Source organism: Gavialis gangeticus, unplaced genomic scaffold (assembly GCF_001723915.1).
Source record: "Gavialis gangeticus isolate Ggan-Ray unplaced genomic scaffold, GavGan_comp1, whole genome shotgun sequence".
NCBI classification, from domain to species: domain Eukaryota; kingdom Metazoa; phylum Chordata; order Crocodylia; family Gavialidae; genus Gavialis; species Gavialis gangeticus.
The window spans coordinates 24,965,427-24,978,038 of NW_017729009.1; the positions used below are offsets into that span (position 1 = coordinate 24,965,427).

Below are 12,612 nucleotides of genomic sequence, written 5' to 3' on the forward strand. Positions count from 1 at the left end.
AAAAAAAAAAAAAAAAAAAAAAAAAAATGCCACTGGGGAGGCCAACCTGTTACAGGGAGCCAGCAGTTTTACTACTATTTCTGATCCTGATTATTTTGTTTGCAGGAGATGAATTGTAAGGCTGGAAGACCTGCTATGTCACTTAATCCATCTACCTAGTGATACTAGTCTGTCACCTGGAGAACTTTCCAGGGTTCTGCCTAGTACGGTCTACATGTCCTGAGAAATGCTATCCACTTCCCTGGTAGATTTTGCTGCCAGGAAGTTTTGCTTAAATTCATCCCATTAATCCAAGTTATCCTCCTCCCCTCTACCTGTCAGACTGTCTTACCTCCTTCAAATGTTAATGAAATTATATCGCCCCCGCCCTTAGTCACCTCTTTGCTACAGGTCTTCTATCGGGTCTACCTCAAACTTCCTTTCCATCTCCAAACTACTCAATTTTCACTTATCCTAAACACTTGAGTAGCAATATGTGCTGTTAAACAGATGTGGAGTTTCACTTCAGAGGTGGCTTCATTTTTAACAGTGGACAAAGCATAGCATGCACTGCCATGTTGTGACATTTGTTAATAGGTTAATAATAGAGTTCCTGCACTACTGACACTTAGACATGTGTGCAGATTTCTCACACAAATGGGTCTTCAGAGTGGGGTTTCTCCCAACTGTGCATAAGTGCTCATAGTACCACAGCCTCACGGGGCAGTTAAGATCTCCAAGAACAAGTTGGGAGGGATCTTGCCTACTGAGACACCACAGCTGTGATATTCCCAGGAATGGAGGATGGGCTCTGTGCAGTGTCTCCAAAGTATCCTCTACATGTGGGATTTTGGTGACAATGCTAATTCATCAGACCCACTGGGGAAGGTTACATATGCCCTTGGCATGGGAGGCTAGATGCAGCCCTGCTTCAAATGGGTGCAATTCCATTGACTGCGCTGGACTCGGGCCAGGGAGGAATGTGACCCCCCCACCTTGTGTTCAGCCACAGTTCCCACACTGATGCATTTTTAAAGAGGTGAAGCTTTAAATAAAAGGCAGTGAAGGTTAAAGGGGATGTTTCCAGATGGAGCCAGGGAAGGAGAGCCCAAGACACCTAATCCTGCGGTGCAGATAAAGAGAATGGCAGATTCCAATAGGAGATGAAGAAAAAAATCAAATTGCACTGAGGAGGAAGGTCCCAAATCCACTTCAATGCCAGCCAGCAGCCACGACTCACAGACAGGAAAATGGCTATCATGGAGCTCACCCACATTACATCTGACTTTGGAGCAAGCCCTCTTACTTGGGCAGCTTGAGACCTGTCCCAGTGCTGGTCAGGATGCGACAGCCTCATGTCCCCTTAAGTGCTACTTCCCTGTCCTTCTTCCGTCCTTTCCAGCAGGGGTGATTAGGCTGCTGCTGTTAGTGTCCTGCAATTAGTTTAACTGCTTTCTTATCATTATTCTTTGATGTTTTAATTTACCAGGCATCTTAATTTAAATACTAATCTGATGCTGCACAGCAAACCAACATGATTAATCAGTGCTTTCCCCTGCAGAGGAAAGTGCCCTGGGGGTCAATGGTTCAGTATGAAGGGAGGGTTGCATTGCTCAAGGCCCCAAAGCTCTTTTCAGACACAGCCCCACTAGATTTTGCAGCAAAAAAGGGGGTCAACACTCCTTTGTGTTTACAGCACATGCTCCAGAGCTGGGTAGAGATTGCTAGCCGTGGAGCAAGGTAGGTAGAAGTATACCTGCCTCCTCCAGACAGCATCACTCTGCTCTCAGCATTGCCCTGATGCTTCCCGCCTTCAAAGCCTGATGCTCTGCACACTCCTAGGAGATAAAAGGTTAAATACAGCTCAGTCTTTTTCCAAGCAGAGGCTCCAGGAGGAGCTGGCTATAAGAACCTGGTAATAGTCCAATGACTTTTGCAGCTAATATACTAGTACTCATCTCCCTCCTGGAGAGACAGCTTGAAAAAGAGCAGCTAATGCTGCTAGTCAGATTGCTCCCCCCCCCATAGAATCACTCTGCAGTGATGACAGAAATCCTAGTACAGGTTTTGCAACTCCTCCATACAAAACAGCTTTGCCTCAACTCTTGCTTGAGGAAAGGCACCAGGGCTGACCTGTGGGGGACAGTCCGCTAGATCCACTGTGGGGCCCACTCAATCGTGCAAACTTTGAACAAGAGCAATCCAAAATGAGAACTCCCAGGGAAAGCCAAGTCGTGCCTAGCTCACCTGTCTCCGATGCCACATCCATCCAGCACGCTCTCTCCCACAGCCGGGTCCCAGCCGTGTGTAGGCCAAGAGGTTCTAACTAAGAACAATAAAAAAGGCACAGCTTGGATGTGGGTTGCATTCCAAGAAATCCCCTGGCATGACCTCCTCCTGCAGCGAGCGCCAGCCAGTGATACCATTCACATCAAGCACTGTTTTTAGCTGGAGCAATTAACCCCCATAAGAAAGACTAGTGTTGCATGTTTAGAGCTTAATAGCTTTAAATAAGCGAAGTTTAAACAAATTAAAAAGCCACCTCTTAAAAATGTGCTGCCACAGCAGAGCTGCTCAAATGGCAATTTCTTTGCATGCCTGGAGCACTTCCATTCATGCTGAGATTGAACATCAAATATATATTGAGCTCCCTTCCCCCCTCTGCTCAATGCCAGTTCTTCGTGCTGTGCCCCTCAAGCTGGCACACAGACTTGCTTTCTGATAACCAAACATGCCTGCTTTTGCCAACCCACTTCATGGTGCCCAGCAAGGAAGAGCAGCAGAGAATAGGCCCTCCGGAGATCTAGTCCTTTGCCATGGCTAAGTTCCAGGAGCTCTTGGGGTTGCAGTTAAATTTCATTAGCTGCTCTGGAATCCAACACTGATCATGAGTGTGACAGTCGTTTGGGGTACAAGAGCGGGCTGCCTTCTTTCTGTGTCCCTGGCACAGCTCTTTGCTCTCTCAAAGCCCCTTGCACACTGAATCCGTGAACGTGCTCTTCATGTGTGGAGCTGTGATGCCTTGTGCTCATTCCTTTGCTCTAACATCTGTTCTCATTCCATGCACCAGTGCAGACCAAGAGGAAGAAAGTCTAAAAGCAGCAACTGCAGAAGAAATGATGCGACAGTGATACAGCGATTTCAGAAGCATCTATGCAGAAGGTGTCCTTTCATTTGTTGTATTCATGTGAAAAAGCCAATGCTGCTGAAACCAAAGTGGGCCAAGAACAGGGATGTGGATAAAGATGTTGCTGACTCCTGTTTTATGTGCTTCACCAGGAAAACACCTTTTCCCATTGCTTGTGCACTTTTGTGCTAAATGAAAAATAAAACTGTCTATAAAGGTGATTTACCATCAAGGGAATTTTGTACAGGAGTTTCCCCTGCTAAGTTGTCACAGTTGACTTGGGTCGTGTGTATTCAATAGCACCCACAGCTACAAGGAAAAGTAAGTATTAGCTATCTATCAGCTATGGCTGATTCGCTTTAAAAATAAGACCCTATTTTCTATCCAGACATTCAACATGGCATGACTGCTTGGACTGCTGCAGTGGTTAGAGGTCTCAAGATTGGGCACAGATGAAAGGAAGGATTGTCGTCTTTGTTGTCCCAATGGGGAGAGAAGAAGACAGAACGTAAGCAATTTGCCCAAGGCCACTCAAGAAGTTTGTTGTATAAGTACAATCATAGAAAAACAGGGTTGGAAGGTATCTTAGGAGGTGGTCATCCACAGCTCAAGGTAAGATCATCCCTAAACCATCCAAGGCAAATGCCAAGCACCTGCCCTGAAAAATGATTGAACTCAGCTTCCAAATCCATCCTGTAGTACTTCAACAAAGAGACCATTTTTCTACCTCTTGCATGACCTAAACGAAATTGCTACCATCAATAATGAACAAATGTTGCTTTCAATACTAATACCTCAGATGGTGTATTTATTCCCTTTATGACAATTAGTCATGAATATGTCCATAATTATATTTATTTTGCTAAGCTCCACTATCCAGCTTATTCTAATACTACACTCAACATATCCACCTCTCTTCAGCAAGGACAGGAAAAGCTGTCCTCTGTCCAGGCTGAAATCTGGCTACAACAGTTCTCATTAATATACAACCATGGGATGCTGACAAATTCTGTACTTCAACTTTTTATCACATCACATGACTTATAGATGGAGCATCCCTCATCACACCACAGGGATCCAACCCACTCTGGGATGCACACAAGTAACCTGGATTCACATAACAGAGTTTAAGGCCTAGAAATCTGAAAGAAGAACTGAAACATTGTCCCATTATCTGTCCTCGACAACTTTCAGTGTGAAGACAAGTCAAAGGGAACACTAAAATGTGATGTAGTGGTGCCAACTGTCATAGCTCTGGCTGTGATCAAGAATACATTGATGGAGCACAGAAGGTGTATACCAGCTGAGGATCTAGCTCTTGGGTTCACCTGCAAGCTCGTTCTCACTCTTGCTCGCTCTCTCTCTCACTCTCTCTTTTTGGGAGAGATGCTGTTTGAGTGTGGCATCAGATTGCTCAATAATGGATACACTTTGGTTACTAAACATCTCCACTCTATTGCTGCCAGAAGCAGAATTACAACTCTGGAAATTTAGCCAACATACATTCACACACAAAGGCACTCAGTATGAATCCTTGCTACCCTCTAGTGGCAGGTACTTGTCTTTTAAACCCAGAAATTTAACCTGTACTGGGCAAGGGACTTTTATTTATCCTGGGCTGCAAAGTCTTGGTTTTGAAGGAAGTGTGGTCCACAGAGGCTAGTGACAGACATTCAAAAAGCCAGGACCTGAATTGATTCAATCTTTGCAGGTTAGTCTAACCTGCCTAGATGGAACCAATTTTCAAGTGAATAGACATTCACTGTTAACTCTGGAAATGCAGGCACATGCTTGCAGTGGCTCAAGCCAGGCTCTGGGGGGCGCTAGAGCAGCCCTTGGCTGCAGGGAAGCTGTGCTGGGGGGGCATGACCAGCCCTGGCAGTAGCCCCAAGTGAACTGGCAGGGGGTGGGGTTAATTCCTCCCTCCCTGTCCCACCATCAGGGACCCAAGGCGGGATCTGTCCAATGCTCCCCCTTTGCTGCTACAGTAGCAGGAGCAGGGGTGAGGCCAGAGGTGGGCCAGGATGGTCCCCTGAGGCAAAGGGGGCAGGGCGGGGGTTTATTCCTTCTGCCCCAGGGGAACTGCAGCTGGGATCTGCCAGCCCTGAACGCCGCCACTGCCAATCGCTGCCTGCACGGGGGAGCGGTGGAATAACCCTCCTCCCTGGCCCCTCGCCTAAGGGGCCATGCCAGCCAGCCTCTGGCCCTGCTTCTGTCCCTGCTGCTGGAGCTGTGAGGGGGTAGTGATCCTGATGGAGGCAGCAGCCTCTCTCATGGCTCCCTGGAGTGTGAATCTCTTCCTGGTGTGGGGGTCACTTTGTGCGCAGGGGCAGGATTTGCAGGTCTGCCACACACTGCATGGGGCAAGCAGCAGTGGCACTAGGGGGGGCTTGGGGAGCTATGGCCACCCCTCCGAGCCTCAGTGCCACCGCTCGCTCCACACAGACTACGGCAAGTCTGATCACCCTGCCCTCGCCTGCAGCGCAGCCCCCTGCTGGGAAGAGGCTTGAGCTCCCGGGACACCATGACAGGGGCTTCTGCCCCCATCAGGGTCGCTGCCCCCTCACTGCTCCAGTGGCAGGAGCAGGAGCCGCAGCTGGAAGTGAAGGGAGCAGAACAGCTCTGCCAGGCCAAGCCAGCTTCCCCTCCAGCAGCTACTCCCCCTCCCACTCCTGCCCCTACTGTGGCTGCTCTGGGTGGCTGGGCCCGAGGGAGTGGGGAAGCTGGCTTGGCCCAGCAGAGCTGCTCTTCTCCCCTTACCTCCAGCTGCGGCTCCTGCCACCCTGCACAGTGCTGCTTGGGGCAGCAGGAGCTTCAGCCCAGTGCTTGAAGCTCTGGCTCCAGGTCCAGCGGCCGTCTACCCGCTACACCTGCCTGGCACGATGAGCAGCCCTTGCAGGCGGAGCGGGCAGAAGGCATCTAGGAACCGGAACTGGAGCTGGAGCCCCCTGCGCTGGGCAGAAGCTGCAGGGCTGAAGCCTCCCACCTGCCTGCCCAGAGCAGTGCCATGCAGCAGGGGCAGCAGCAGCCGTGGCCATGGCAGCAGCAGCTGGAGGCAAGAGGGGCAGAACGGCCCGCTTGGCCCTAGCCAGCATGCAGCTTGTGATGCAACTGCAGCTGCTGGGTGCTGCATGGCACGGGGCACAGTGGCGGCCGCAACAGGTGGCTGCCAGGCTCAGGGCTTGCTGGCAGCTCTGAGCTGGCCCATGCAGTGGCAGCCACTAGGACATGACAGCCCCACCTGGCCTGGGCACAGGGAGCTGGGAGCAATCTGGCAGCGCAACCCCTGCAGCCCTAGCCTGAGCTGCAACCTGCTGGGAAGAGCCCAGTCTCCACGGCCCAGCATGGGCTGGCCCGTGTCTGCTGTGCAGCCCCAGCCCCAGGTGAGGCACGTGGATGGTGGGGCTGTGCCAGCCGGCTCTGGCCACACTCCTGTCCCTGCCGCTGGAATGGGGAGGGGGATGGCTGACGGGGGCTGCTTGGTAGACAGGCAGACTCCAGCTGCTGGTGGGACAGGGGGCAGAGAGGAGATTAAATCCCCTTCCTTCTCTTAATAGCACTATGCTCCTGCCTTGGCATACTAATTTCACAATCTGATTTTTCTAATGATTTAATCCAAGGAGGCTCCATAGTTTGTAGGTGGAGCATGCCATTCTTTTTAATTTGCTAACTCAAATCACATTGCAAAGGGCTCTATCACCCCTGGCTACAGCCGCAAAGCAGCATCCTATGTGCAACACAGATTATTATGCAGAGTGGATAGGGATTATAGTCTTTTTTGGGTTTATATAGCACTTAGCACAATAGGGTCCTGGCCCATCAACAGAGCTCCTAGATGCTATGAAAATACAAAAATTAACAATTATTGTTTAAAAAAATACATGATTCAAGAGAGAAGGTCAAGCTTCAATCCTTTTTGAAAGAAAGTAGTTCAACTTTCTTTCATAAATGGGCTGACTTAAAGGAATATCATCCTAAACAAGTAGGAAAACATATGGAAGATTCCTTCTGTCATTTTTTTTCAAAGAAAAGCCCCAGACTAGTAGTTTCTCTGAACTGCTTCAGGTATTGAAAGAAATGCATTTATAACTTTGTCTAAGGGAAGTCAGATAAGCTGGTCTTCATGGTACAATATCCGGTTCCTTACTAACTTGAACTAAATTAATACAAGACAGTCAGAAAATGATTTAGTGCCCACACAATGGAGTTGCACCAATTTAATTAAATTAAATTTTGAGTTAGTTAAACTTGGGTACATCAACATGACTTTGCTGTCTGGAGAAAGGAGTGTCTGGAACCTAGATGTCCTACCTATCTGTGAAACGAGTGGTGATGAACATTTCCTCACTAGTTTCTTGAAAGGGTGACCTCCAGGATCAAGAGATTAGACAGCAGGCTCTGTGCTCATTCAATGGTTGTCTTCTGTTGGTGCATACGTTAGCCCACCTGAGTGTACAGAGATCACCAACCCAGGTCAAGTTGAACAACAAAGAACTGAGATGAGGACTTGGGCAGGATCCAAACCTGTGACCTCAAGGGGCTAGGCTTCACTTCTTACTACAGAGCCCTGCTAAAGCTGTTCCAATTTTTTCCCCCAACATTTTTTCTGCACTTAAGGTATATTTTTTAATTAATGCTACACAGGCAGGATTTAAAGACACTGTCTGAAATGGGGAGGGAAGGGAAAATGGCTGAATATGTGAAAGAAACAGAACTAAGCAGTTGTGCTTTGAACTCATGGGAGAATCGGAAGGTAAAGGATTGAAACTAGAATTCAATGTACTACATAGGTCATGGCTGGACAGGAGAAGTGGTCTTTGTGTGAGCTGAAAGTCATGGTGCACATCTGAAAAATACAGATAGATCAATCTCAGCTGGAAGAAAGGTGAACTATTTGGTGTCTTCTATCAGTGATTTCTACTAGTGCAATACAAGCTGCAGCTCTCTCGCACTATTTGGGTTCTATTTAGCACACAGGCACTAATGACGGCACCATAAAGAATAATTGTGCAGAAACTAGAATAAATCAGGAATATTAACCAGCAGAGCCACAAAAGGTTATAAACCCTGCAGAATCAGACACACCTGCTTCTTTTTCAGTGACAACTTTTATTTAAAAATAAATAAATTTCCTATTCCATTTACAACTTCTTGAAGTTTAAATTGCTCAGGCAATGCAACCATATGGATTCTGCACACCCATTGCCAACAATACACATTTACTAAAAACTCAATGCAAATCAAGACAGGAATTGCAATGTTAGATTTCGCAAACACAGGAATCTGTTAATAAAGACTGAAAGAATCAGAAATCTAGTGAAAGTCATAAGGCAATCTTTTAAAGGTATCTGGACCCATATTCCTAGAATTTGGGGATTAATATGCACATAAATCCATGATTATGCATGCAAATAAGGTAATTTAAAACTGATGAACTTTGCAAAAAACATTTAAAAAAGTGAAATTTCCATGTCATTATCCTTGTACTACCAATCTCTTGAAATCTAAACAAAACAATTATGTTATAAAGCTCCCTCCCAAACCCTCTTAGGAGAGTTATGACCAAATAATAAATATTTGAAAAAGTATTCAGAAAATTACTCAATAAAGTGGGTAGAAGTATTACCAGTATATGCAGATCTGGAACCTGATAAGCCTAATTTTAGACACAAACTCACTTATTCTGAGAGTATCCTTGAGCTTCTCAAGTGAGAACATACTCCATGAAACTGGAAACTAAAAGTCTTAACTGTGAAACACCACTCACTTCAAAGTCATGCCTGGATATTTCTGGCTTCTTTCATGTAATGGCAGCTTGCAGCAGTAACTCTAATGCAGCATTACTATTCAACATACAACATCTTAATAACAGACCAAAACAGTTCAACTCTTCAAGAACAAAACTTGATCAGTTCTGTCTGTAAGTCTATGGTGAAATGTTGCAGTGAAACACCCAGAATGGGTATAGAACAGTTCTATAAACAGCTTCCAATGATACACAACCTAAATTAATCAAGCACCACCTTGGCTTTATCGCAAAATAGGTGAAGAGAGTACAGGAAAGCTATTCAGTTTTGAACCCGTCTTGTGAATATGTAACTGCATATTTTCCATATGCAAAAACAAATGGGCATAGATAAAAAGAAAGAGGCATCACACATTTCTAACCCAATATAAATTAAGCATCTATGGACTTCACTCTGCTCAGAGTAAATGCTACATTTATTTCTTTCCTACACTCCTTGCTGGTCATACCCCTGTATCACTTTGGAAAAAACTTTCTTCATGTGTTGCTTTAGAAAAATCATGGAAGGAGGCAAAAACACTCCTTTGCCATGTCCCTCACCCCTCCTATTTGCCATCCATCATAATCTCAGTCTGATTATTAAAATTTTTGACACTTGAAAAATCTACCACAGAGATTAATATCTACCAAACCTGCTCCTTTAAGCAGAAAGTAGGACAGCTTCACCTCCAAGAAAGATGACAAACAGCATTCTTTGCTCGCTGCCAGAGAAAGCCAAAGGCTAAAGTGACCTGTCATGAACTGCTCTACAGTTTAGCCATTCAAGTGGAAGCTCTGAACAGCTGGAAATGTTTGATGCAGAAATACAACAGCCAAAATGCTCACCAAGCCTCCTTAAATAAAAATGTTGTAAGTGACATGCAATAGACTGCTGTGCAGTGAGGGTAGTGTGGAAATTCACTTACTTCCAAGATAGCAGGGAAAATAAATGGATCAAGAATGTTTTAATTTGACAAATGTGTACTCATTCACTGGGGTTTCAAAAAACTCCCTCTTTCTCAGTTACTTCCAACTAAAAACAAGTTACTATTGATCTTTACAGTCCCACTGGGGGTTTGCCTAGTTGAGGATCCCTCCCTATTATCATGACAGAAGCTGCAAATATACTGATACGTAGGTACCACAGAAGTGGTTACTTTCTCATAGTTTTTTGTTAATGTTACCCTGATCTGATTTTTAGCAGAGTTTGGACACTTTCAGTCATTTGTTCTGAAGTCTGCTTCCCAAATTGGTCAGTCATAGCATTATGCCAACGTAACCACCAGCAAAATTTGGCCCCGTGTTTACTCAGAATTTTGTATGGGAGAAGAGGACAAGTGTGTATTTGTTACTGTCAAAAGCTTGAGGATTAGGATTTGGGGTAAAAGCTGTAAGGCTTGTGTCTTCATTATGGAGCTGTATTTTTACAGCCTGTCGCCACTCTGAGCAGCAGTCTCAAGGTCATCACATTGCTAGAACATACCCAGAGGAGCAGCAGAGCCTGGCTTTTAGCTCAAGATTTTTCTGCTGGTGCTGCAAAATTGTTTCTGGCCTGTAAAATAGGCTGTTCAAAGACATGCCCAAGCGAAAAGACCTGTTAGCTGAGATGCGTTAGCTTGCTTGTGTCAAGTATGTTAGGTACTCCCTATGGTCAGACAGCTACAGCCAGTGCCGACAGACACCACTCCATTAGTAAGCATCTATTTTACCCCAAGATCTTCTGCTCGTATCTGTGGGAAGAGAGGACCCGCTGCAGAAATGTTTTAACATATGAGGTCAGCAAATGATTTAAAGGTGAAACAACAGAAAACCACATGTACAGATCCTTGTCAAAGGCAGGCAAACACTGGAGTTCAGGCAGGTTTTAACTGTGCTCTCCGGAGATGAAAGGACATTAGGAAAAAAGAAAATGAAAACAGAATTCAGCTGGAAGGTAAAATCTCATAAGAAAAATTTCAAAGGGAAAAAGAAATTCAGGGGAGCTGGCACTTTCTAAGACTGCCACCGTGCCAATACTGCCCCATGTGGAAGGAAAGATTTATTTCTATCTTAGTTATTAGGATGTGTCCAGAGCTCTTTAGTGACCTGAAAATCAAACAGGAAATGTACAAAACATGGAAACAAGGTTGTACCGATAAGGAAGAGAACTAAAGAAGAGCACAAGCATGTGTGATCCAAAGCAGAAAGCAAAGGTACAAAATGAATTAAAGCTAGCAAGGGAGTTCGTATAAGGCAATACAAACACGTTCCATAAACATGCTACGAGTAAGAGAAGAACGAAGGAAAGTAACTTGAAGGGGAAAGTGGGAAATTACAGAACTAACTCAGAGAAGGCTGAAATGTTCAATGGGTTTTTGCTTTAGTCTTCAGTTGTGACCAGATACTTAGTACAATCAATATTAAGCACAGAGGGGTAAGAGTACAGTCTGGAATAGAGGAAGAACAGATGGAAGACTATTTAGGTAAGATAGCCATATTCAAGTCAGCAGAGCCTGATGACATTCACCCTTGAGTCCTTAAAGAAACAGCTGAAACAATCTCTGAACCACCAGCGATGATCCTTGAGAGCTGATGGAGGATGGGGGGAGTCCAGAAGGGCTGGAACAGGGAAACAGAAAACCTATTTTTAGGAAGGGGAGAAAGGAAGACCCAGAGAATTACAGATCAGTCAACCTAACTTCAACAAGTGGAAAGGCACTCAATATCTTGAAAGGGTAACTAGCTTAGTGCATAGGGGAAATACTGTATCTTAACTTTAGGAAGGCATTTAACACCCTCCCACATAACACTCATAAGTGTACTTCAGAAATATGGCTTAAATGAGGTGATTATGAGGTGCGTGTACAAGAGCAGCTTTCCATACTTCACTGTCACAATCACCAGGACTCTCACAGATCTGTCTTGAGTCCAGCTCTATTTAGTATCTTCATTAACTGCTTGGAGGGTGAAACAGGGTGTTCACTTACAAACAGTAACATGTAAGTTGCTTGATACCAAGCAACATCAAGCTTTGGACAGCTGCAAGCCCTCTGGAGGATAAGATTAGAATTGAAAATAATGTTGATAAACTGGAGAAATTATCTGAAATCAACCAAATGAAATTCAACACAGAAAAATGCAAAGTACTGTACTAAAGGGATCATCAAATGCAAAACAGGATGTAACTATCTACATATTTATTTGCCTCCCAGAGTTTTGTGAAGAGAAAGCCCAAATATTTGAGAGTTGCTAACACTAGAGTAACGAGTGTCACCGAAAGCCAAAGTATTAAAACATAAACCTGAAAAATCAGTTATTTGCAAAAGAAAAAGGGACAAAACCAAGTATTTCTCTACCTGAATCCAACATAGTACAGGATAAAACATACCCAGGTACTGCAAGAAGAAAGACTGCAGCCTAACATTTGTGAGCTGTTAGTTTGCTTTGATGCCTATAAGCTACTGTCTCAAAATTCACTTGAGGAGGGGACTGGCATCAAAGCTGCAGTGCTGAAAATGTATAGTGAAGCTGTACAGGGTCTCTGAAAAGTCTTTTGTAATCTAAAAAGTGAAAACCAGATAAAACCATTTTATAGGATAAGAAAGTTGAGGCACAGATAAGTGAAATGTCGTGCGTGAGGTTACAGAGTCAGAGCCCAAAGCAGAGCAGAGACGAGACTCTGGAAGTCCTGATTGCCAATCATGTGGTATAACTACAAAACCATTTCCCCCTCATAAATGTA

The 12,612-nt window shown here is 45.0% G+C and overlaps 1 protein-coding gene across 1 annotated transcript in view; it reads left to right on the forward strand.

The window, feature by feature from the left end:
- LOC109292689 (opsin-5-like) overlaps nucleotides 1–11,168 on the forward strand; it is a 65,251-nt gene extending 54,083 nt beyond the window's left edge. The window contains exon 7 of the mRNA XM_019510257.1: nucleotides 10,775–11,168. The gene's annotated coding sequence lies outside the window, so the exon portion shown is untranslated. The remainder of the gene's footprint in view (nucleotides 1–10,774) is intronic.
- Nucleotides 11,169–12,612: the final 1,444 nt, after the last annotated feature.